Genomic DNA, 27,014 nt, shown 5'->3' on the forward strand with positions numbered 1-27,014 from the left:
GTAATTTAATTTTTAATATTTAACCATTTCTGATTTTTCATATTTAAGTTGCGCAATGTATATGCTTTTCTAAAATATATATCTAATAGTTATTTTTTGCTCTAATTTGTGTCGCACATTGTTGAGACCCTTTTTACATCACATATAATCATCTTGAGATGACTTGTACAAGTGAAAGATGCACTTCAAGGTATGGTAATCAACCACAATTGGGGTGTATGGAAGCAAAAGAACACTGATAAGAAAAATAAAATAAAGGATAGGGTATTTGCCAACTCATGTTGGGAACTTGCAAAATATCTCCTTAAGATCATAGAGCGCATTATGAGCATGCTTAGGTACATTGACATGGATAGACCTTGCCTCGGAGAGATCTATGATGCCATAGACTCAATGCTTGAGAAGATCAAGCAAATTATAAATGAGGAGCAAGATCCACAAGAGACCTTTTTCAAACAAATGCAATTATTGTTAGATGATGGAACAAAATGACCACTCCACTATATTTTCTTGCATATGCCTTGCTGCCCAAATACTATAGCTCTCAATATTGTAGCTTACCAAGAAGGTTGCCACCATATAGAGATATTTAAGTGTTTGACAAGTACCAAGCAGCATTTAAAAGACTATTTCGTGATGATGATATGAGAGATGTAATCATGGATGAGTTCTTAGAGTTTGTAAAAGGTAGAGGTCTAAGTAACGATGCTCTTCATCATCAGTTCAACAAGGATGCTCATAGTTGGTGGTACCTCCATGGCCAAAGATTGTAGCCCCTTGGAATCTATCACAAGTTCTATTTTTTAAAAATTAGCTCACTTTATTTACAAGAGAATTATGACTAGAAAGTGATTTTAAACTTTTTATAAGATTGAATTAAGTCTTTTTTAATTGGTTACTGTACGCGGTCTTCATAGGTTGCTAGTTCAACATTGGAGCACCTATTCTTTCATCCACTCGATGAAGCGCAATAGGTTGCCAAAAGAAAACAAAGAACCTAGTATTTATGCATTACAACTTGCGTCTTCTTCACACAAGAGTAAAGAATACAAAGAAGGGGAGACAAAGAAGTGGGATATAGGTACCAAGATTGCTGACTTGGATGCTTCCACTGCTCGGCTTGCAATGGATGATTTTGAAGACTTTGATGCCAATACCATTGTTGGTCCTGCTGCTGATCTCATTGGCCTTAGCTCAAGAAATACCGGAGAAGACAAATATGAAGATTGAAGAACTTATAATACTAATAGATTTTCAGTCCATTTGTTGAACAATGAACGTGAAACAATGATGAACTTGATATTTTTAATGTTTTGAGTCTTTGATGTTGAAGTTGATTGAACTATATGATGGTATGATCACTATGATTACAAGTTTATAGTGTTTTTTGTTGTTTTAATGTGTTTATGCTATATATATATATATATATATATATATATATATATATATATATATAAATTTTACATGTTTTTGTACTCAAGAACCCAAACGACCCCAAACCCTTTTTCAAAATTTTGACGAACACGGGAACCAGTTCTCAAACTTTGAACTTCGAACTGAACCTAGACCGTAAACTTAGTCCAAATGTATTAAATGGAAGGAGTAGGTGCTTCAACCTAAAAAGCTACTCATTTTGGAGGAAACTACCATGCTAAAAGTCAAAATGCTTTAAATATCAAGGCCAAAAGCAATATTAGTTTTGTCTTACAAGAGGCAATCATAGGTGTTACATGAGTGTGCAATGAAGGGGAAATGAAGAGAGTGTCCAAATAATTTCTGAGCACGATGCTGCACTTTCAAAACCAAATTTGGGGTCAATTTAGAAGAACAGCTAATTTCTCACGTGAATTGCTTGAAATTGATGTTATTGTCTAAAAATTTGCAGAAGCAAACTTGAGCAAACAGAAGGCTGTGAAATCTTAAAGAAGTGCTATGACTCATTGGGATAACAGGAGTTTGCAAAAAGTGTTAGCATAAGCAAGATCTTTCAAACTTGGAACAGTAGCAGCAGCCTCTCACTTGTAAGGTGCAGATTAGTTAGCCAACAAAACTATTAAATTCTGCAGGGAAACAAACTTGCCAGATTGTCCATCAATTCCAGCACTGATTAATTTCCAGCATTCTGCCAATAATGAGTCTATTGCCTAAAAAAGCATATATGTTCAAAAAGTCCAAAGAATATCCAATCAAACAGAGAACAAAAATCACTGAAGAGCATTTTGGACACATTATCATATAACTTGGCGATGTAAATAAAAGAATAAAGACCCCAGTATGGATCTACAGAACTGAATTACACCATCCTTGACAGAAAGAACAGTAATCTGCTTTGCTGTAATAAGATGCTTGTAAAAGTACATAAGATGTGATTTTACAGAGAACCGTCTGTGAACTACAACTTTACCAATCACATTTCACCTTTCCAGAAAATTTTGACAGCATTTTGTCAAGGCTTGATATAATGATGGTCAACTTGCTGCAAAGAAAAAAGAAGCAACTAAAGTCTAAAACCCTTGTCGATTTTCATCTCTTTTCAGTTTAGCCCTAGGCTAACATCCACAATGTGGTATTGTGATCTGACGAAAAGTTTTAGAATACTACTGTGGTATTTAATGGAAAAACAGATAAATACAAACGAAATAAAAATGAAATCTAATCTCTACAAGATTTCATTTTGCCAGAACATCGGAAGTGGCAAATTCCTCCAAAGAATTCCCTGCAGTCAGATGAATGAAATTGTCAGGTACAAGTCATAAAAGTGACAACCATCATATCTCCATTCAATCCGTGTATCCCAAAAATCCAGTACAACTTACAGAGGCATATGAACTGAAAATCTTGAATCCTCCCGATGGTCCCAGCATCTTCTCCATTTGGAGAGAGAGAAGGTGTCTTCAGTAACACTCAATTCAGTTTTGAGACACAATCAACACTTTCATTATGAGGCCCAGAAACCTATTACCATAAAATCAAAAGCATTAGTATGATATACAAATTCACCTGTAATGTTGACCTATTTGTAACCACAGCTTCTTTTTCTATAAACTTCTAGAATCAAATTGAGGAAACATATATAAATGATCCTTGAGGTACTATTTTAAGGGAGGTAACCCAAAATACAGGAAGGCTAATTTGAAAAGCAACAAGGACATCGATCTGAAGATACTCATTTTTAATGCTGCGAAATTCAATTTTTCATTTATCAACTGATTTTTTTTTTATACAATAAAGAAAGTTGAATATCCATTCCATGCATTGAACATATCAGGCATCTAAGAATGGTTACTACAAATCCATGGCAGCTAATCTGTGTAGACCTTGCCAGAACCTTTGTCTACCATATACCACATGGTATGATTATTTTTAGATCTAGCAAAAAGTCAAGGTCATTCTCTTTAAGTGCAATCAAAATTCTACACTTCCATGAAAAAATGTTGATGAACCATCTAATCCATCTTCAACTTTAACTGAAAGTAGAGGAAATAGAAAAGGTATAACAATACTTCTGGTTCTGGATTGTTTCGCTAGACCTGCTCTGATAACATGCTAAATTTAAGAACCAAAAATAAATATTGCAAAAATTGAAATCATAAATTCAATCTTCTCTTCCTTAGTACTAGAATAGTAACATGATCTAAGTATTATACATAAGCTTCTTAATTATCTGTGAATACCTTCTTACTAGAATATGTCACATATGTAATTTACCCAGTTTTGGCAAGCTCCTGCAGTTGATTAAGTTCATCAGAGCGACCCTTGTGAGTTGACAGTGTGATTTGAGGGTCTCAATGGGGATTTACTATTTTTAGTATGTCCAATTTGGGCAGTTGACATATTTGGCAGTGCAGATGGTGATGCTAATAGTTGGTCATCACCTGCAGTGGATGGAGCTACTTACTGCGCGAGTTCATATTTATTAATTAATTATTGAGTTTACATTACAATAAGGCACTTTATTATATTTGAATGTTATAAAATGATGTTGTTGAGGAAGTTTCTTAAGTGGTGTTACGTTTGGGAAACTTGTGCCATTCGGAGATTATAAATATTAGTCCATTTGATGAGAAATCTGATTGTTTATTTGTTTTTGTTGTCTTTGTGAGGATTTCTGAGGCTGATGTGTTCTATACCCTTGCTGAAGTGTAACAGTTTGAAGTTGAGAAGTGTATTGAATCACTGCTGAGGTATATTTAATTGCATTTTGGATTTTGGTTGAATCTCCTTTGCTGTATTTGTCTGTGGCTGGGAGATATCATTGTTGTTGAGAAACATTATTTGCTTCTCCTCTGTTGCTACTGTGATTGAGAAGCTAATTAATGCTGAAGAGGGTTTAGTGAGGGCTTGATTGAAGAAAGCACAGCATAGTTCAGCATTTTCCTGGTAGGAGTTTGATTGGTTTGTGGGGTGGCTGCCGTTTCATTTCCAGGCAGTGTTTCATGTTTTTGGAGCTGCATAAACAGCTGGGAGCCTGTGTGTGAATCCGGTGATTTAGAGGCCTGTGTTTGCTTCCGAAGGCCTGTGCAATTTAATTCTTGGAGCCTGCAATTTCATTCTGGGGGCCTATGATTGGTCTTTGCACGTGTTTTGATGTGCAAGGGACTGTCAATTCAAACTGAAGCAGCATTGGCATTTAGAGGGACCACTTTGCATTCAACAGTTCATTTGGTCACTGAGAGGGGCTGCGTATCATCACAGCAGTCTGCATTTCATTGATGGAGTCTACGAACATTTCCAGGTTCTAGAAAAATTAAGAAATTGTGTTATTGCATATCAAATGATGTTGCTTTTAGAACATACTGAAAATTCAGAATTGGTGAATGCAAATTTTCCTTGCAATTTATTTTGAAGTTTATCTTGGCATTGCTAGAGATTACATCAATGCTCTGTTTGCACTATTTATTATTTAATTGAAAAAATTCTAAAATTCACAAAACATTTGAACTATCAGAGTATGATTGACAAGTGTTTGATTAAATGCCAAACTGCTGATCAATAAAGGAAATTGATGTCCGTTGATGCTATAACCAGCTAAGGGTCATTACAACATGCTAAACATACCTTGTTACAGTACTAAAGACTAGATTATGCTTACAATATCCTCCTTTGATATCGTATTCTCTATTCCCTTTGCTTAATACTTGTTATGTTCAAGTTCTGATTTCTTTTATTCCATCTCCTCTTTTGCCCTCCCCATCGATGATCATGAGTACTGCCTTCTTATACCTTCGTTCTGGGATACAGAGTCATGTCTACTCCTTACTTACACTGGTTAACAAAATCTTGATAAATCTCAACTTATTTGCCTCTTCATATTCTCGTCTTATCACATCACACAATCTTAATAAATACTAAACATGGCGTGAGTATAATGAAGACTCAAGAGCATATATCATGTTTGTGATGGGGACACAACCCAAGAACAGAATGGAAACAACAGAAAAGGGAAATTATATTAACTGAGAAAATAAGCTAGTACAAACAGTACAGGAAAATAAACTTCAAAACATGCCCTAAGGGCTTACAATAGCATAAATCTGGAGATAATTTCTCCTTATGGTACCTCCTCTCAAACTCCACTCCGAACTGCCTTTTACAATGCCAAAAATCTCCCTAAATAGACCCCGGAGGGTTAAGGACTAGGAGTACATTCTAGAAAGTGCTAGTAGGCATCCACCGACCAAATAGAAGGTTCCAGAAGCGGCGTTAGAAGTCGGTGCAAATCTAGAAGAATCCAGAAACGGTAACCGAACTTCCGAGAGGCATAGCTTTTGAACCGTAGCTTCGATTGACGAATCGTTTACATTTTTGGAAAGCTCTCGAAGCGCTCTATAGCCCTATGGACCAGCTTCGCTCATCCCCCATTTTTCGGCCCTTTTCGAGGTCATTTAATGCCCCTAACCTGACTTTGAAGCATTCTTAGGAGGTCTCCAAAATCCGAAAAACTGCAATAACTTTCAAACCGTGGGGCCTTTTTACTTGATTCTTTTTCTGGAATGCTCTAAATCACAATTACATTCATCTGGCCAATTCACACCTTCTAAGTCACCAAAATGATGGCCAAATTGCATGCTCCTATTTTTTCGGGATTTTCAAACACACTAATAGTGGAACTGTGAGAGTTGGAACCTTTATTTGACCCAAATGGGTATCCAAAAATGTAAAGACATGAAACAGAAACTAAGTCTAAGTACATTTTTTTGGGTGACACAGGATTGCCCTTATACCTCTGGATGCTCCTACATCAGACACCCAGGGTAGATTGAAAAGTGACCCTGTCACTTTATGGATGGTAGAGGAAATCCCAAATGGGAAACCTCAGCTGCTGAAATCCAAGTTGAGTCCTCGATCGGCCGTCCTTTCCATTTGACCAAATACTCTTCATACTGCCTGTTTCTGGTACTCCTACCCACATGATGATCTAGAATGTCTTCTATTTCCTCCTTCTTAGAAGCAGGAATTGGACATGGCTCTAACACCAACTCCTCATCTGCACCATCATCATGATACTCTGTTAAATCTGCAATGTTGAAAATGGGTGAAATCTGAATACCATCTGGAAGCTCCACTTCATATGCATTTCCTGAGTCATGTTTCTTCAAAATTTTGCAGGGGTCAAATTTCTTCATTTTCAGCTTGTTGTAAGTACCGGCTGGAAATCTTTCTTTTCGTAAGTGCACCATGACTAAATCTCCTACTTGGAATTCCTTATGTCTTCTCCTTTGATCAGCCCTAGCTTTATACTCTTGATTCATCTTGGTTATGTGTGCCTGAACCTCCTCATGTAGACGCTTGATATGTTCAGCAAATTCCTCAGCTTCAGCACTTGTCCTCTCCCCTTGTTCTATCTTCCTCAGCTCTGGTGCAGTCCTTGGGCTATTCCCATATACAATTTGGAATGGTGATTTTCCAGTACTCCTATTTATAGAGTTATTGTAAGCAAACTCTGCTTGTGGTAGAATTAAATCCCATCCCTTGGGCTTATCCCCAACTAAACATCTCAGCAAATTGCCCAAACTTCTGTTTACCACTTCTGTTTGACCGTCAGTTTGTGGGTGATGCGTGGAACTGAATTTCAAGTCTGTTCTCAACTTTTTCCACAATGTCCTCCAGAAATACCCCACAAATTTAGTGTCTCTGTCAGAAACTATACTCCTTGGAAGACCATGTAGTCTTACCACCTCTTTGAAAAACAAGTCTGCAATATGGACAGCATCATGAGTTTTGTGGCATGGAATGAAATGTGCCATTTTGGAGAACCTATCAACCACCACGAATACTGAGTCATTAACCCTTTTTGTCCTTGGCAATCCAAGAACAAAATCCATACTTATGTCCTCCCATGGCCTTGATGGAACAGGCAATGGCTGATATAGGCCAGTATTGTGACTAAACCCCTTGGCAACTTGACAAACCTGGCAACTCTGTACAAACTTCTTCACATCCTGTGAAATTTGAGGCCAAAAATAATGTTCTCTAAGAATGGCAATGGTCTTATCTCGACCAAAATGTCCTGCCATCCCTCCACTGTGTTTCTCCTTAATCAGATTTTCCCTCATGGAACTCGTTGGAATGCACAATTGACTACCTTTGAACAACATGCCATTCTGAATCAAATAGTCTAACCACTTGGTTCTATCTACAGCAACAGGTTCTTTACAAGCTTTCCATGCTTCAGCAAAATCAGGATCCTCAGGGTACAAATTCTTGAGTTCATCAAATCCAACTACTTCAACCTGCATTACTGTAAACAACAACTGCCTCCTACTTAGTGCATCTGCAACCCTGTTAGATTTTCCACTTCTATGCTTCAACACAAATGTATAGCTCTGCAAGAACTCTACCCACTTCATATGCCTCTGATTCAATTTACCTTGGCTATTTAGGTACTGTAATGCCTGATGATCAGTATACAAAACAAATTCCTTTGGCAATAAATAATGCCTCCATTTCTTTAAGGCCTGAACTATTGCATAGAACTCTTGATCATAAACAGAATACTTCTTCTTTGCATCATTCAATTTTTCACTAAAATATGCAATAGGCTTACCTTCTTGGCTTAATACAGCCCCAATAGCGCTGCCACTAGCATCACAATCCACCTGGAAAACCTTTCTAAAATCTGGAAGTGCCAACACAGACTGTTCTGTCACCTTCTTCTTCAGCAATTCAAAACTTCTTGCAGCCGCTACAGTCCATTTGAACTCTTTTCTATCCCCTCTTATTGTATCAATTAGGGGTGCACATATGCCACTGAAATTCTTAATAAACTTCCTGTAAAAACTAACCAGACTATGAAATGATCTTACCTCAGTAGCAGACCTTGGAGTAGGCCATTCCAAGATGGCTTTTACCTTCTCTGGATCCATTTTGAGACCTTCAGGTGATATAACAAACCCCAAATAGACTAACTCCCTTTTTGCAAAGATACACTTCTTCAGATTAATTAACAGTTTCTCTTCCCTTAGCCTTTCAAGGATACTACGAATATGCAATAAATGTTCTTCCAAAATCTTGCTGGAAATTAAGATATCATCCAAATAGACAATAACAAATTTTCCTAAGAACTTCTTAAGTACCTCATTCATGAGCCGCATGAAGGTGCTTGGGGCGTTCGTCAATCCAAAGGGCATGACTAACCACTCATAAAGACCCTCCTTGGTCTTGAAGGTTGTTTTCCACTCATCTCCTTCTCGAATCCGTATCTGATGATAACCACTCTTCAAATCTATCTTTGTGAAGTACTGAGCTCCACTCAAGCAGTCCATAATATCATCCATCCTTGGCAAAGGAAACCGGTACTTGATGGTGATCCTATTTATAGCTCAAGAATCTGTACACATCCTCCACTCTCCATCCTTCTTTGGTGCGAGTACTGCAGGTACTGCACATGGACTCAGGCTCTCTCGAATCAAGCCCTTCCTCAACAGCCCTTGAACCTGTCTATTTAGCTCCTCTATTTCAGTAGGAGTCATCCTGTGAGCAGCCTTGTTCGGCAAACTAGCTCCTGGAATCAGATCTATCTGATGACTGATTTGCCTTACTGGTGGCAATCCATCTGGAACATTATCAGAGATAATATCTCCAAACTCCCCTAGTAAATCTGAAACTTCAAGTGGTATTTCACTACTACCTTCTTTATCTTTCCTAGGAATCAAAGCATAGCACATATGCTAATGTTTCATGCCATCTAAAAACTTCCTTCCATTACCAAGACAAATCCTAGCACTGCTACATACCTTTTCACCTTCCTTTTTCATGGGCTTCAATTTGTGGCGAACTCCATCCTTTGTCAGAGAGTATATGTTTGCATGTCCATCATGCACTGCATGTCTATCAAACTGCCATGGTCTACCCAACAATAGATGGCAAACATCCATCGAAATAACATCACAAAGAACTTCATCATGGTAACTCCCAATTTTGAATTTTACTAAACATTGTTCACTTACCAGGACCTTATGATCATCTTTTACCCAAGCAATCCGATAGGGCTGGGGATGTTTCTCCCTCTTGAGCTTCAGCTTAGAGACCATCTTTTCTGATACCAAGTTATCAGTGCTACCACCATCAATGATCACGTCACAACATTTATCCTCACACTTGCATCTGGTACGGAACAAACTCCTCCGTTGTCCTGGTTCAATCTCACCACTTAGTAGGACTCTTTCATTTACCAAGGTCCCACCTCTTTCTGCATCCTCTGAATGTGATGATTGTGCATCCTCATCCACATGAGCAACCCTAGCTTGGCCCTCAGCTCTCCTATCTGTCCTTCCTTGTTGTTGAGGGCATTCAAAGGCACGATGACCTTCTTCATTGCAATGGAAACAGGTACCACGGAAGCCTCCTCTTCCTTGTCCACGTCCTCTACCTCTTCCTCTCTGATTTCCAAAGTCTTGGTCACGGGAGCGGTTGAAACCCTCATTCCTCTGGTTCCTGCTAGTACCCTCATCTTCATTTTTCTTTTGGGTTTCATTGCGGCCTCCAGATGATCTACCGCTTCCCCTTCCTCTTTGACCACGCCCTCTTTGTCTTCCTTCAAACCTTTTATTCAGCTTCTCTTCAACTCGTAGGGCAAACTGGTATGCCTCTTCAACGCTGGTCATTCTTACTAGACTTAATTCCTCCTGGATGCTAGGTCTCAATCCACTGATATAACGAGCAACCTTCTCCTTATTTGCTTCTGCATGCCCCGCTCTAATCAAGAGTCGGTAAAATTCCTCTGTATATTCTTGGACTGATCTTCCTGCTTGCTTTAACCCATGCATCTTCTTAAACAAATCAAGCTCATAGTCCACAGGAATGAACTGCTTCTTCAATTTGTCCACCATGCAATCCCATCTTGTGATCTTCTCCTTTCCTCTTCTGTTTCTTTCCAGTTGAACCTCTTGCCACCAGATTTTGGCATGGCCTTTCAGTTTGGCCTTTGCAAACTTAACCCTATCTGGGTCCCTTATATCCTCATACTCAAAGTATTCTTCCAGTTCATTGATCCAATCGATCAACTCATCTGGTTTCAGATTTCCTAAAAATACACCCACTTCAATTGTAGGTTTTTTCCCAAACTTAGTAATAGCCCTAAAAAGCCTTTCCTCTACAGGATTCAGAACTTCCCCATCAAATTCCTCTTCTGGTCCCATTACTTCTTCTTCATTGTCATCCTCACTGTTGTCACCTACGGCAACATTTGCTCCTCTACGAAGCTCCTCTTGCAATGCCTGCACCTGCCTTTGGAGGGCTCTAACCTCCTCAGGATTAATAGCTCTGGCCCTTCCACCACGCTCTCTTCGTGGAGGCATCTTCTAACTCGAACCCACAACAACACAGTCCTAGTGCAAACTGCCTCACAGTCGACGCTTTGTCTACACACTCAGGAAAACCAGCTCTGATACCACTTGATGGGGACACAACCCAAGAACAGAATGAAAACAACAGAAAAGGGAAATTATATTAACTGAGAAAATAAGCTAGTACAAATAGTACAGGAAAATAAACTTCAAAACATGCCCTAAGGGCTTACAATAGCATAAATCTGGAGATAATTTCTCCTTATGGTACCTCCTCCAAACTCCACACCGAACTGCCTTTTACAATGCCAAAAATCTCCCTAAATAGACCCCAGAGGGTTAAGGACTAGGAGTACATTCTAGAAAGTGCTAGTAGGCATCCACCGGCCAAATAGAAGGTTCCAGAAGCAGCATTAGAAGTAGGTGCAAATCTAGAAGAATCCAAAAACGGTAACCGAACTTCCGGGAGGCATAACTTTTGAACCGTAGCTCAGATTGACAAACCGTTTACATTTTCGAAAAGCTCTCAAAGCGCTCTATAGCCCTATGGACCAGCTTCGCTCGTCCCCCATTTTTCGGCCCTTTTCGAGGTCATTTAATGCCCCTAACCTGACTTTGAAGCATTCTTAGGAGGTCTCCATAACCCGAAAAACTGCAATAACTTTCAAACCGTGGGGCCTTTTTACTTGATTCTTTTTCTGGAATGCTCTAAATCACAATTACATTCATCTGGCCAATTCACACCTTCTAGGTCACCAAAATGATGGCCAAATTGCATGCTCCTATTTTTTTGGGATTTTCAAACACACTGATAGTGGAACTGTGAGAGTTGGAACCTTTATTTGACCCAAATGGGTATCCAAAAATTTAAAGATATGAAACAGAAACTAAGTCTAAGTACATTTTTTTGGGTGACACAGGATTGCCCTTATACCTCTGGATGCTCCTGCATCAGTTTGTCTTGTCCATCTCCAATGGCAAGGACAAAGCTCTTTAAACACATATGTCTCTTGTGCTGATATCATCGACAAGAGTGTCGTGATGTACACTGTCAACTCATATTACCATATTCATTGTTATGGGATGATGCTAAGCATTGATAAAATCAATTAATTGTATTACATTTATTATATGGTTAATCATTTTTATTATTATTTTATTCATTTCTTATTAAACAATATTATATTATATTAATCCATTTATTGTTATATTAGTAATATAGTTAAATAATAATTTTGATAACAAGTTATACATGTTCAATAGTCTAATTATAATACAATATGTAAAATTTATTAATATATTTTCATTAACTTATTTGTATATTCATTTATTACCTTTAATGATTATTATAATTAAAATATTTGTTTAATTAATTAATCGATCAATATTTATATTGATTAATGTATACTAGTAATAATTTCATTATTAAATTCCAATGTAACATTGGCGTTGTGGCATGTCGGGATGCCTCGGCATCGGGACAAATTTCTAGGACAAGGGGACAAAAGGCCTCAATTTCAGGATGGCAAGGAGACAACAAGGGGAACGGTGGTCAGGGAGGTGTCATATACTATACATATTAAACATAAAATGCTGGTTATGAAATGATATTTCAGTATAACATACTAAATTGAAATAATTGAACATAACAAAATTGCAAGACAAATCAAAACCATTGAACATTCAAAATAGTAACATAGTACATACCCAATAGTAACATTCAAACATCAAAATTCAAATAGAAATTCAAGTACACTTCCGAGCAGCAGCATGGGATGTCTCAGTAACAGCTACTTCGAGGTTTTTATTTTGCAGGGGGGAGGGGAGGGGGAGTGTTAGTCCTGATGGTTCACTATTAAATTCTTATTACAAATAGTGGGTACCACACAACCCCTAGTATGGTCAACAAGCAATATGCAAGGCAAACTCCCTCTCGCAAGGGGTTGCGCCCCTTCCAACAAGCACATTTTCCCTCTTGTGTGGCCTTTGGATTCTTAATTTTTGAATCATATTTTTCTCAAAATTGACGTGTTTGAACTCCCGTGAAAGCCACTTCAAATTTGCTTTAAATCCACTCCAAATCAGCTAAATTCCTTTCAAAAAACCTTGCAATATCTTGGAAGGGCATTTTGTGGCTTGGAAAGTAAACAAAAAATGAAAAGAAGAAAATAAAACTTTGTGTTTGATGTCAAAAGTCCACTATAGAGCCACAACCAAGAAAATGGATCGAATTCGACGAGTATAAGTCAAATACGCGAAAGAAAAAACTTCCCACGAGAAAACAACTTCTTGTTGAGTAGTTTGTGATCATTTTTTTATCTATGATTATATTTATTAGAATAATCTTTATGTTTCTTTTCAATGCTCATTATTGTATCTTAGTGTATCTCAGTAAATATTAGAATGTTTCTAATATTTAGGTGGTCTAGAATAGAATGTTTCTATTCTATTCGACTCTCCTCTTTGTATATATAGATCATTTGATCTCTGATTAATATATCAAGTATTCTGCCATTTACGTTTGTAACATGGTATCAGAGCTAAATGCTTAAATTTTTCTTGGGAAAAATTTATAATTTCTAGAAATTATTTGTTTAAATTTTCTTCCAAAATTATTTCAGCTACTTTCTCTAAAAACCCGCCTAGGGTTTTCTGTCTGGAGAAATTCCGAACTCGGATCTACAAATCACGAACTAGTAAATCGCAACCAGCTCGGATGTCTCAGCTATCGCGATTTTCTGGATTTTCTTGGTCATTCTTCTCGACACATCCAGATTTCTTAAGAAAATCGCGTCTAAAATCAGGGTGTTTGAAATTGCGGCGCAGCTCAAATTGCATTTTTCCTCTCAACATGCAACTCAACTCGCGTCTCAGCAGAGCAGTTTGTCACGATTTTTCGACCCCAACTGGAAAAACATCTGAAACCTACGCAATTTCTTCTAAATCATGTCTGTATTTTTTCCAATAAGCCTACAACAAAATCAATGGGAGCCGCAAAACACTTGCTAAAACACTTATATTTCGAACTGCTGAAGGGTCGTTTTTATATATTCAGCTCTCACAACTTTCTTTGCCAACAAATCCGCCTTTTTTTTTGTAGATTCGACCTCCATGACCGCCGACTGATATTTTGCTCAAAACCCTAATTTTTGGGTCTAGAAATTATTTTTGGTTGCATATTCTTGTTGGGTTTTTATGAGATTTCAAATGGGTCTTCATCAGATTTTTGTGGGTGCCTCAATTTTTGAGCCAATGGATCCGAATTCTGATAGCATTTTATTTTTAGGTTTTCTGAGCTCTCTTCTGGGGGCTTCTCCAAATTTTTTAGGTCTTTCATTTTCTCACCTCGAAGTTTGTGCCATTTAAGATATTCACATATTATGAGGATCTAAATTAGCAGCATCAGAAGTTAGACTCGATTAAAAAGCAAGCCAATGCTGCCCAACGCTCAAAGCAGAAAGAATCTATCTACCATGCCTTTATGGCCAGCATACCTGCAGATCATGTGAAATCTTCTACCTGGTACATAGATTCCGGTGCCTCCCGACATTTCACTCACAGGCATGATTGGTTTGTTGAATTCACTCCCTATTCTGACTCAGTAATCTTTGGAGATGGCAAAGAATACAATATTGCCGGCAAGGGCAATGTTCAGATTCAATCCGAAGGATGAAGACTCATGTTCCTAAATGTATGTTATGTTCCTGGCATGAAACATAATCTTTTGTCTGTTAGTCAGATTATAATGCACTCCCCTCAATTGGATAAGTGTTTGATTATTGATCGTGCTTCTCGCACTACACTTGCTGTCGGTCTTGAGGATCATGGTATTTATAGGCTTGTAGATTCAAGTGATTCCTTTGAGCATGCCCTCATCACCTAATCATCCGCTCTCAGTAGCCTCTAGCATCAGCGATATAGTCACCTAAACATTCAATATCTAGCACAACTTGCTCAGGATAATTTAGTCCATGGCCTACCTAATATCCAGACCCAGAACCATCGCATTTGCAGAGCTTGCCAAGCAAGGAAACAACATAGGACACCATTTAAGGATGGTGAATCATGGCGGGCATCTAAATTACTCCAGCTGGTCCACGCTGATGTATGTGGTCCTATGAATACTCCTTCGATTATTGGGAACAAGTACTTCTTACTCTTTGTGGATGATTTCAGTCGCAAAATGTGGGTATATTTTCTTAGGCAAAAATCAGATGTTTTTCCTATATTTCAGCAGTTTAAAGCCCTAGTAGAAAAAAAGTTTGGTTCCCCCATCCGTAATCTTAGGACCAATAATGGGGGGGGAATTTTGTTCTACTTTCTCTGCCTTCTGTACTATTCATGGCATTAGACGTCAGTTCACCACACCTCACACCCCTCGGCGAAATGGTGTTGTAGAGCGTCGAAATCGTACCATCATAGAAATGGCTAGGGCTATGCTAGAACATAGAAATGTTCCCAAAAAATATTGGGCAGAAGCAATATCCACAGTTGTCTACCTTCTTAATCAGTCACCCACCCTTGCAATTAACCATAAGACTCCTAAGGAGGTCTAGTCTAGTCACAAACCTAGGAGCAACCATTTGCAAGTTTTTGGCTCTCTAGCATATGTGTGGATTCCTGATGCCAAACACACTAAGTTGGATTCCAAAAGCCAGAAACTCATGTTTACAGGATACAGTCACACATAAGGCCTACAGATTGATTGATGTAAACACTGATCGTTTAATCTTCAGTCGTGATGTTGTGTTTGATGAGGAACTCAGACCATTTCAGCTCTATACCTCCCCACCGCATTCCGAGATTCAATCTTCAGCAATCTCTGACTTGGGTCCTTCAATTTTATATGAGTCATCTAATGCTATTGATACACAACCTCAACCACCTCCAAATAATACAGCTCCTGCTCCTACTCCTCATCTAGCTATTCCGACAACCTCTGATATTGGCTCCTCTACTCTTCAGCCAAAATGGTGGGCTCAAACGATTAGTGATCTTTGTCCTGATGAACTCATTGGGGGTAGAACCTCCAGAAATAAGAGAATTCAGCACAACACAATTAATGTTGCTCACTTGGGTCCTTCAATTTTATATGAGTCATCTGATGCTACTGATACACCACCTCAGCCACCTCAAGATAATACAACTCCTGCTCCTGCTCCTCATCCAGCTATTCCAACAACATCTGATATTGGCTCCTCTAATCTTCAGCCAAAATGGTGGGCTCAAACGATTAGTGATCTTCGTCGTAATGAACTCATTGGGGGTAGAACCTCCAAAAATAAGAGAATTCAACACAACACAATTAATGTTGCTCTTATGGCCAACATCCACAATATCCCTAAGGCCCAAACATATGCAGAGGCCAAAGGAATTTCAGAATGGGAACAGGCAATGGATGTTGAGCTTCAAAGTCTTCAAAAGAATCACACTTGGGTTCTTTCAGATCATCCTCCTCGAAAGAAACCCATTAGCTGTAAATGGGTCTATAAGGTCAAGTACCATGCAGATGGTACCTTGGACAAATGCACAGCTAGATTTTTTGCTCGAGGATTCACCCAGAGCGAAGGCATTGACTATGAGGAGACCTTTGCCCCGACAACCAAGATGAGCACTATTCGCCTTCTTCTTGCCATTGCAGCTCAGTATGGTTGGAAAGTTCGTCAGATGGATGTGAAGAGTGCTTTTCTCAATGGTGAATTATAGGAAGAAGTCTACATGACACAACCCCCAGGTTTCAAGGTTGCCAGTTCAGAACCAAAAGTCTGTAGATTCCAGAAGGCCCTCTATGGCCTTAAACAGGCCCCTCAAGCTTGGTACATAAAGATTGATCAGTACTTGGTTGCTCTGGGATTTCAGCGTAGTCCATCAGACAGTAATCTGTATATTAAACACTTTGACAATGATATTCTTTTTCTTGTTGTCTATGTGGATGATTTGATCATTACTGGGAGTTCAAAACATTTGATTTCAGTTATCAAACAGGATCTATGCAGAACTTTTGATATGACAGTGTTCTCGGATTGCTTCATTATTGTTTAGGTATTGAGGTTTGGCAGACTGACAACAATATTATTTTGTCTCAGTCCAAGTATGCCTTGGTTGACAGGTTTCGAATTGCAAACTTGCCTCCACTCCTATGGAGATCGGTCTGAAATTGTCCACACAATCTGATTCTCCTCCTATAGATGAAACACTCTTCAGGCAACTAGTAGGTAGTCTCATCTACCTTACTACTACTAGACTTGATCTCAGTTTTGCAGTCAGCTACATCTCACAGTTCATGACAAACCCCAAAACTGATCATTGGATTGCAGCGAAACGTGTGTTGCGCTATGTACATGGTACTTCAGATTATGGTCTTTACACAAGGAGTGCTACTCCTCAGCTCAGTGGATTCACCGACTCCAATTGGGCTGGCTCAGTTGATGATAGGAAATCTACTTCTGGCTATGTGTTCAGTATCGGATCTGCAGCAGTTACCTGGACCAGTAAGAAGCAACAAGCACGGGCACTCTACTCTACAAAAGCAGAATATCAAGGAGCTGTCAAGGCAGCTTGTGAAGCAGTTTGGCTCCATCAGATGCTTGCAGATATGCATATTCCTCAAGCAGGTCTAACTTCCTCATTTTCAGACACTCAGGGAGTGCTCAAACTTGCCAAGAACCCAGTGTTTCATGAACGAACCAAGCTCATAGAGCTGCATTGCCATTACATCCGACAGTTAGTAGAAGATGGATCTTTTCAGCTACTCTCCCTACCTCAAAGCAACCAGTAGATATTTTCACAAAACTAAATAGATTGAGCATTAAGGGGGGGTATTAGAATAATCTTTATGTTTCTTTTTAATGCTCACTATTGTATCTTAGTGTATCTTTGTAAATATTAGAATGTTTCTAATATTTAGGTGTAGTCTAGAATAGAATGTTTCTATTCTATTCAACTCTCCTCTTTGTATATATAGATCATTTGATCTCTAATTAATATATCAAGTATTCTGCCATTTACATTTGTAACAATACTAACACCCACTTATTTATTCTTGTATCTAATGTATGCAATTTAACATAAGATGTAATATAAAATCTGCAAAAAAAGCTAGCCTTCCTTTTTAATGATCATTAAAACATCTGTACTGTAATGATGCATTAGTAATCCACACTCAACTCAAAATTAAAGCCCTACAGGTAAATGTTTCAGACATTCCTTTGCAAAAGAGAAAAAAGAATGAAGTATTATGATATAAATATTGCAATTGTTTTTAATTATGTCACTACAGAAAACATGCCAACCATAAAAGAGTCAGAGACCCAATCAAGTCTGCAAACGAAGTACCTTGTACAAACTTTGTATCCATTACAGTGGGTACATTGAAATAATATAAACTTCATAAATGCATTTTGAAATATAAAATACAGGGCATACGAGAGTTTCATTAATAAACCATTATAAGAAAAATAGCTTCAACAAAATATTGAGTGGTAGCCCTTACAAAAATGACATTGACAAAAAGCAACAAAAGAGAGTTTGGATTCCCAGCTAAACAGTGCAGTCCGTACTGAGATTAAACATTCGCTCATATACAAGGTAACTGATAGCTAGGTTCCTCTTACTGGTATTAGCCAAAGAATAGATAAGTTTAATTACTACAGAAAAGAAATAGTGCAAAATTTGAATCATGACTAGCTCACCTCGCTTAACAGCAATAGCCCCTTCCTTTTGATGACACTGACCTCAGCTTTCTGAAGAAAGCATAGATAACATTGTTGACAGAGCCGTACTGTTGAAAATTTACACAACAAATGTCGTGTTAGGATTCAGATCTTAATATTCGTAGAATGTAAACCAAAATATTCAAACGAAACATTACTGAACGTGTAATGAACAGTATGCCAGAAACAAAATATTCAGAGATTGCGCCTATGTTATTCCATAAACATGCATCATTGACCATACAAATGTCACCATAAAAAATAAAAAATAAAACAAGAAATGTGTAGATTACGTGTATGCCATCAGATGTGACATGAATAACCAATGAAATTAGGTATTTATGTAATGTCCCCATCTTTACTCTAATAGTGCAATAGCAATAAATCAAATATGTGGTCAAGGAGTGGCAGACCTTGAGCACCTCAAGATATAGGAGATAGATAATAGCAAATAAAAGTTCAAGTAGATAGTTTGCATATTCTTTTACTAGAGAATCAATACACATCAAGAGTATCAAGAAAAGTCATCAAGCCTACTCAATAAAACAGTTTTCCTAGTTGACATAAGATACACAACAAAATGTGTTATGAGAATGACTTAGGATATAGGATGACAAGATCAAGGCAACAAGGAAGAAGTATGGTGCTTAATGTGGATCATCATGCATCCATCATACATAGAGTATTCATAGCCACACCATCATGATGCATCAATCAATACCATCATGGAGACAATCATCAAACAATCATTAAACAATGATGAGAAGATGGAGATAGTAAGTAACATGCTTATAGTGTCAATCACAGGGGCAAGTCCTCTTGAATACCTCTATCATACCAAGGAGAGAATCATGATGAAAGCATAATTAACTCAGAAAGTTATCAATCAGCAAACAAAGATCAATCATACATGAAGGAGTTACAAATGATCGACAATCACTATACATTAGTTGGTTCGTTCATATCAAGCAAAAAGAGGAATTTATTGCCATTGCATACACAGATCAATTAAAGGTCTAGCAAAGACTACAATCAGTAACCTACTAATCGGCCAACCAAGAGAGATCAATTAATTACATAATCAGCAAAGTCAAAGGGTATTATTCTTACAAAAGATTGGTTAGCATGTTAACTATTGAGCAAGTAGACTTAATATCGATAGTCATCAGAACCTTTGTCGATATCAATATCATACAGAGTGAGAAGAACCTCACCATAATGAAAGAAGAATTAGAAGTGCATATAGATCATATACAAGCATTACCAATTAATGTCCACATCTAAGAAAACCATGTTATGTGGCTAATTAAGTGATCTATATACTAATCTTTAATATACAGCAAGGAAGACCTAGGGTGCAATTCAATTGATCCGATTTCAGCACAAAGAATAATACAACCTCTTCTAGACAAGGATAACCTTCATTGGTGAAAAACTTTTGAAGCATAAAAGAGTCGGTTATAAGAAAAAAACGAGAAAAAAAACCTTGAAGGCTAGGGTTTTTGTTTATGTGAGTTTTGTTCAACTACAACATACAAAATCAAATACATGATTGTCAAGATGAAACACCAAATATCCAACTCTTTTTTGAATAAGGAAGCAGATGTAATAAACAACATAAACGAATTGTATGATCAAATGAGACAACCTCAAGGTTCCTTCTTAAATGTGGACTTAGTTTTATAATGTGATATGTTGGTTATCACAAAGGGACTAATGCTATTCATTCAATGGATATCAAATTGACTTTTACAACTTCAAACCACTTCCAACCAAATAACTGAATGTAAAAAAATCCAAACTAAGTCTAAGAATGCAAGATAATGGGGCAAGCCTCCAACCAATCCATGCTTCACCCAACCCACTAGGCATTGGATAGTGCAATCTAACATGGATGAAGGAATGATTTTCACATTGTCAATGCTCATCCAAATACCCCGTGAAGGAGCAATCTAAATGAACATCTCCAATAGAAGTGCAACACTTGGAATTTATGCCCAAACCAAGGCTAACTTTAAGAAACCCCCTCCCAGAAATGTGTAAAATCTCGGTGAATCCTACATTATAATTTTTTTTGAATCCTGGTGAATCCTACATTATGTGCTAACTTCAAGGTAGTGGAAATTTTTTATTTGAATTGGCAATTTTTTACCTACTATAGGGAATTTTCATAACATCAAGGTGCTTAATTTATTAATTTGGGGGAAAACATATAATGCATGAGACGGCTTTTTTCCTTTTGATCGAAAATGCATATAAATTATGAGGTGGTTTTTAACCTTTTCAAGGAAAATATATATAATGTATGAGGCGATTTATTTCCTTTTGAAGAAAAATATATATAATATATTGGCAAATGTTTTTCCTGTAAATGGAAGAAAAAAAACTATATTGGTGAACAACCATTCATTGTAATTGGGACTCCTCTATAAACCTCACCCCTCTCATATGTAAAGGACTTTTTGAAATGTTTGCTATAATATTGCCAAATTGTTCTTAATTCATTGTCGATCTTCATGGTGAATTGTTTGCAATATTTTGGAGTATTGCACAGTCTCTTCATTATCCTCACCTAGATTAGGATTTCATTTCATGTTGTTTAGAAGTAGTGTTTGGTTGAATGGAAGTAACAGTGAATCAATCCTTGTGGAACTCACCTAATCCATACCACTAGTTGCTTGTTGATTATCAGGTTGTCTTGTGTGGTCAACTAGAACTTTAATGAGCTTTACATCAATTATTGTTTGCACAATGATATGCATCCAAGGATGGTGTTAATGGAATGGTAATCATTTGAATATCTTACATCTATCTTAAGAGATTGTACTAGCTTGGTTGATGTCAAAAGCCAAACCAACTCTAGTAGAGTCACAAAGACATTCCTAATTTCTTACATTCTAGGAGTAGAATAGTTCTCTAAACCATTAATCTCTTAGCAGTTTAGTGTTGGAAAAAGTTGAAGTAGTTGATATCCAATGAATGAATAATGTAAGTCCCTTTTTGATAATCAGCATATCACATCATAAAAACAGAGTAAAAGTCAACAATTAAGAAGGAACCTTGAATTTTCCTGATTAATTACACAATCCAAATATGTTTGTTTAGCATATGAGCATCCGTATTCGAGAGAGGATTAAGTATTTAGGTTTCACTTCAAAACATTGAGTGTTTGGTTTTGCATGATGTAGTGGAACAAAACTCACATCAATAGGTACGAGGACATATTGTGTGGGGCAAAAAATCGAAGCACCTAGAAGGCTTGAATAGTCTTACTCTTTGAGGAGAGCGAATAGCAAGACATTGTGGAAAAATTTGTAACCTTACCTCAAGACCCAACATTACTTGCAGATTCTGAGAAGAATATAAAAGCTAAAAGGCTAATTTTAGATGTTATGAAAGACAATATCATACCTCATCTAAGTACCAGGGCTTATCCATTTGAGATGTGGGAAGCCTTGAAAGGTGCTTTACTAGTGTGTAGGGCAAAATGGGATAATGGTACTCAAGGAGACGTTTGAGAAGTGCTAAGATCACAAAGTCTAATGCAGTTATCTCATATCTCACCAGGTTACCTCAGGTTTGAGATGAATTAGTTGATGTAGGTGTGAGCGTTGACTCATATGAGCTAGTAAGGACAACTCTGAATGGCTTTTTGAAGTCATGGAGAGCCTTGTGAGAGGCATTATAGCATGTGAAAACATGCCAGGTTGGGACAGACATTGGAATGATGCTAAGTTACAGATTTCGGTGCAAATGCAGGTACAAGAATCAGGTATGCAGATGTGTGAACATTTTTGTTTTAATTTCTGGGAGTGGGGTATCTTTGCCTTTGCAATTCCCTTCCCAGTCACTTAAAGTGAGTATATTTGATGCCAGCATAGCTAGTCAAGTGATGGAAATTTCTGCACTTTTTTAACTTTCAACAGGCTTTATACATTCTCCAGTATAACTATGATGCTTGTCTTAGGGATCCAACTTGGTCATTCTTAGATGGCCATTCTTCATAGAAAACCACATTTGCTATATAGAAAAATGCATACAAGGTCAAATACCATCCATCATAGAAAATTCTCTCAGATTAACAATTAGTAAAATAAATTTCATCTTAAAAAACTAAGAAAATTGTCTCCTCTTGAATTAATTATAATTTACAATACAACTTAATAGGACTTATAAGTGGAGCTGAATTACTCGTCAACAACAATGTGTGATGTTCACATTTATTCATTTCTATGATTAATACAACATATGATCCAACATTGCCTTCCAACATTTTACACAATATGAAAACCATTGCATTGAATGATAATTGTGTCATCAACTGAACATATCCCTCACTTAGCTTTTTAACCTTTATTACAAACACCACAAAACTTTTTCTATTAAACCATGATTTGGCAAATCTACTTGATAGTAAGGATAAGTTTGCAAAGAAAAGTATTCAATTTTAAAGATAAGTTGGGATATGTTTAAAGTGAAAAATGCAAAAAATTGCTTTTGGGCATTTTTTTGGCACCCTGAGCCTCGGATGCATCAAATGCTCAGGGATGCCCACGTAAAGCATTGCAGTGCCTTGTGGATGCTCTATCCATGCGTTGATGTGCATCACAAGGCATTGCAGTGCTTCTTATGCGGACCAAGACAACACCCACCTCGATATTAGCATCAAAATGCATCCACATCTGCATTTGAGGGTGCCAAAGACCATCCAATAATGTAGGGATGAATTTTTGTGGAAGGAGTTGTGACTTAGTTCTAGATCTTCTAGGAGGCAATGTGGTGTGGATTAGAAAGAGAATCTAGCTCTTGCAGCCAAGGGCGAGAAGAAGACTAAGGGAAATAGTTCTAAGTGTGGGGCCTCTTGATGTTAGTGTCAGGAGACAAACTAAAAGTTATCGAGAAGCATTCCTCCCTAGCTAAGAGGGAGTGCTAATGTTATTGTAGCTATGATCGGATTCCTTCAAGCCAACATAGATAGCATAAACGTTGTGACAATATAATTATTATGGTATAATTATATGATAATTATTGATAATATAATACTATATTAATAATACAATTATTATATTACTATTGAGATAATATAACTATATTATATAATATAATTATTTGAATTAATTAATTGGGCCAAGAGTGGTGACCCTTGGGGACACCATTAATATATATAAAGATCAAATCTTGCTTTTGGAAATAATGAAGAACATATTACGATAATAGATAGCTTCTATTATCTCGCTATATTCCCCAAGAACGCATCCCCCCCAAAAAAAGCCATCGTTTTAGGGACGGGAACGTCCCTATCCTGGGGACTTGCATCTGTCCTCAATTTTTTAACACAAAAATTTAAAAAATAAACAAAAATGTCACTTTTGCCGTCTCGAAAACCCATCCCATTGTCCCTTGCCATCCCTGTCCCGGAAACTCGGGGGAACATAGTTGTTTAGTATCTAATGGTTATCTATTGTAATCTTTTGTAAATATTAGACTATTTCTAATATTTAGTTTTTTGTTTCAAGAATAGAATGTTTCTATTCTTTACAATTGTTTCTTAAAGAAACATTGTTTAGTCTCTTGTATAAATTGATCTCTTGATCACTGTTAATAACAAGCAAATATTTTCCAAATACTTCGTAATAGGGTATCAGAGCCAACACTCATAATTTTTTCGAAAATAATTATAATTTCTTGGTTGAAATTATCTAACTTTTATTTTTTAAATTATTTATATGCATATTTGATTCCAACCCTCACTATAATTTGACTAGGGTTTCTGTTCTGAGAGATCTGAATCCCCTGACTTCTAGTTAGTTTTGCAACCCATTTCTATCTAGATCCGTCTATTTTTTCTGCACATTTCTGCCATTTTTTGTGGGGTTTTTTGCAGCAGAGCTATTTTTTTTTTGTACTAGATCAAAAAAATAAGAAATTCTTTGTGGGTTTTTTGATATCTCAACTGGGTTGTCGTCTGTTTTTTCTAAGTGCCTTGATTTTTGAGCCTCAACTTTCGAACCAGACGATCTGGAAACCGACAACATATTCTTTCTGGGATTTTCGAGTTATCTTTTGGGTCACCCTTCAAATTTTTTGGATCTCTACTTTTTGAGGGTTGCATGTTTGTTGCATGTGCTTGCATGTTGTTTGCATGTGTTACTTTACCATGCAAAGTCTTGTGTTTGCCTCCCTCAAAAATTCTGGTGGGTTTTCATAATTTTTTTCCTTCTAAAAAATAATTCTAATGGGTTTTCATTTTATTTCCCTAAATTTTTTTTATGGGTTTCTATAAATTTTCCCTTAAAATTTTCTAATTATGTAATTTGCAAAGTTGTGTGAGATTCCTTTGTGGATTTGTAATTTTTTCATCAAAAATTATCTGTTGGGTTTTACCGTTTTACCTATAAAAACAATGAAGCTTTGTAATGTTGGGTTTTGATTGTTTTTTTACCTCAAAAATCATGTTGGGTTTTGATTGATATTTCACCTCAAAAATCATGGATTTTTGAGGTTTGTTTTGGAACATTATGCTCATCTGCAAAGTTTTGGAGCATTATCCAAAGTACCATCAGCAGTCTTCTCAGCAGACATCCTCTACTCCAGATTCAAAAGGCTCTCGGGAAAAAAACATTCAATGCAACTATTGCCTCAAGTTTGGGCACATGAAAATTGAATGTCAGAAGCGCTTAGTTGCTCTATCTAAGCAATCTGGTTTGCAGCCCATAGCGAATAGTGCAGAGCACCTTGAGCAAACAAAATCTGTCTTTTACGCTTTTTGATAGCTTTGTGCTTTGGATAGATTAACCATTAAGGGAGGGTATTACAATAATAGATAGTTTCTATTATCTCTGTTTTGTATCTAATGGTTATCTAATCTTTTGTAAATATTAGAATGTTTTTAATATTTAGTTTTTTGTTTATAGAATAGAATATTTCTATTCTTTACGATTGTTTCTTAAGGAAACATCATTCGGTCTCTTGTATAAATTAATCTCTTGATTATTGTTAATAACAAACAAATATTTTCAATTACTTCGTAATAGAACATACATCACACATTATGGCGAAGTGACAATACTTGGGGGAGACAATCGGTTATTGTCTATAGCTCGGAGGGAAAATTAGTGTCTATGGTTAAACAAGCATCACAAAAAATAACATGGTATCAGAGCTTGAATTCAAGCCTGGTCCAGGAGGAGAAAATGAGTACACACCACAGAAGTCTCCTGTGTAGAATATACATTGGAGAGATGTGCGTAAGAGTTGTGCAAATCGTTTGGGTGGAGCCATGCAATTAAATCAAGGCATTTCTATTTATTCTTGAGATGCAAGTTTATGTTCTCTTAAATCCATTCGCTTCTGCAATAAAATGTCATTGAGTGTGTTTAAGCGAAGGTTCCAAAGTAAATGTGCTTGGAGCACAAACAACCGGCTCAATGTGATCGTGCTTTACTGATTCCGAGAGTTGTTAGGTAGTTTCTTCAGATCGGCATATTGCAATCGATGTAATGAACTTCAAAAGTTGAAATTATTTTGGATGTTGGGCATATAATCATCATTGTTGAGCGAATATAATTTATGCTAGGAAATATTATATCTAATGAGATAAATAATTTAAAATTCACGATTAATGGTTAACTTAGCCACTATATTGGGGAAAGATATTATCATTGACCAATGAAGAGATTATTAAATATTTCATGGTTGAGAGCCTAAATATTTCATTTTAGGTGTTTATCGGGGCATTGGTATATATATTCCAAGGAGTCCTTTCTAGTGAGGCCTAATAAAATATTGCAAACAAAATATCAAGGTGTGCTCTATAGTTTGTGGAAATATTTGTAATTTGGTTATAAGGTTTGATACAATTTTGAGCAAAATATTTGAAGTAGCAGCATTTCTATTGGTTCATCTCTTTGTCGTGAGTTTGGCATATGTGGTGGTAGACCATTCCAAACATGAAGAATAAATAACATTGGATCCAAAGGCCCAAAATCCAAAATGGATTGAATCAGGTCAGAAAATAGGTCATTGTTCTAGCCAACAGGACCATAAGAACTAGCAGAATGATTGATACTAAATGAATTGACAATAAGGACAAATCTCATAGTCACCATATCCACTAGAAAGGAATTAAGCTACATGGGCTAGCCACCATCGACTATAGGCCATATTGAATTGTTGAAGACTTTGATACACTAGAAAATCATATCCATATCTCTAGAGGGTGGTCTTCACATTTAGTTGGTATTGTGCAAGCATCAAAGACGTGTGATTGGCAACAACTACTACATCATCATAACGGATAATTTGATCTATTCCATCAAATGGGAAGACAAAAACTATCAAGACATTACAAATGGACAAAGAGATCAATAGTTTAGTAGGACACAAACATTACTAGTCATTACAATCAATGCCATTAATTAGTTGATTACGATGAAGACAAAGAAATTCATGCACAACATTGACAAGCATGGAGACTAAGGAATAATTAAAATGTGATGCAAGTACTCTCAATAAA

The 27,014-nt window shown here is 36.9% G+C and overlaps 1 protein-coding gene across 2 annotated transcripts in view; it reads right to left on the bottom strand.

Annotated features, from left to right (window-relative positions):
• Positions 1–2,228: 2,228 nt before the first annotated feature.
• LOC149532726 (uncharacterized) overlaps positions 2,229–27,014 on the bottom strand; it is a 203,607-nt gene continuing 178,821 nt past the window's right edge. For both annotated transcript variants that reach the window (XM_089807366.1, XM_089807365.1), the window contains exons 16-18: positions 18,479–18,567; positions 2,817–2,955; positions 2,229–2,716 (exon numbers count right to left, since the gene is read on the bottom strand). The gene's annotated coding sequence lies outside the window, so the exon portion shown is untranslated. The remainder of the gene's footprint in view (positions 2,717–2,816; positions 2,956–18,478; positions 18,568–27,014) is intronic.

Source organism: Cupressus sempervirens, chromosome 10 (genome assembly GCF_028749045.1).
Source record: "Cupressus sempervirens isolate cs-2001-9-10 chromosome 10, ASM2874904v1, whole genome shotgun sequence".
Lineage (NCBI taxonomy): Eukaryota > Viridiplantae > Streptophyta > Pinopsida > Cupressales > Cupressaceae > Cupressus > Cupressus sempervirens.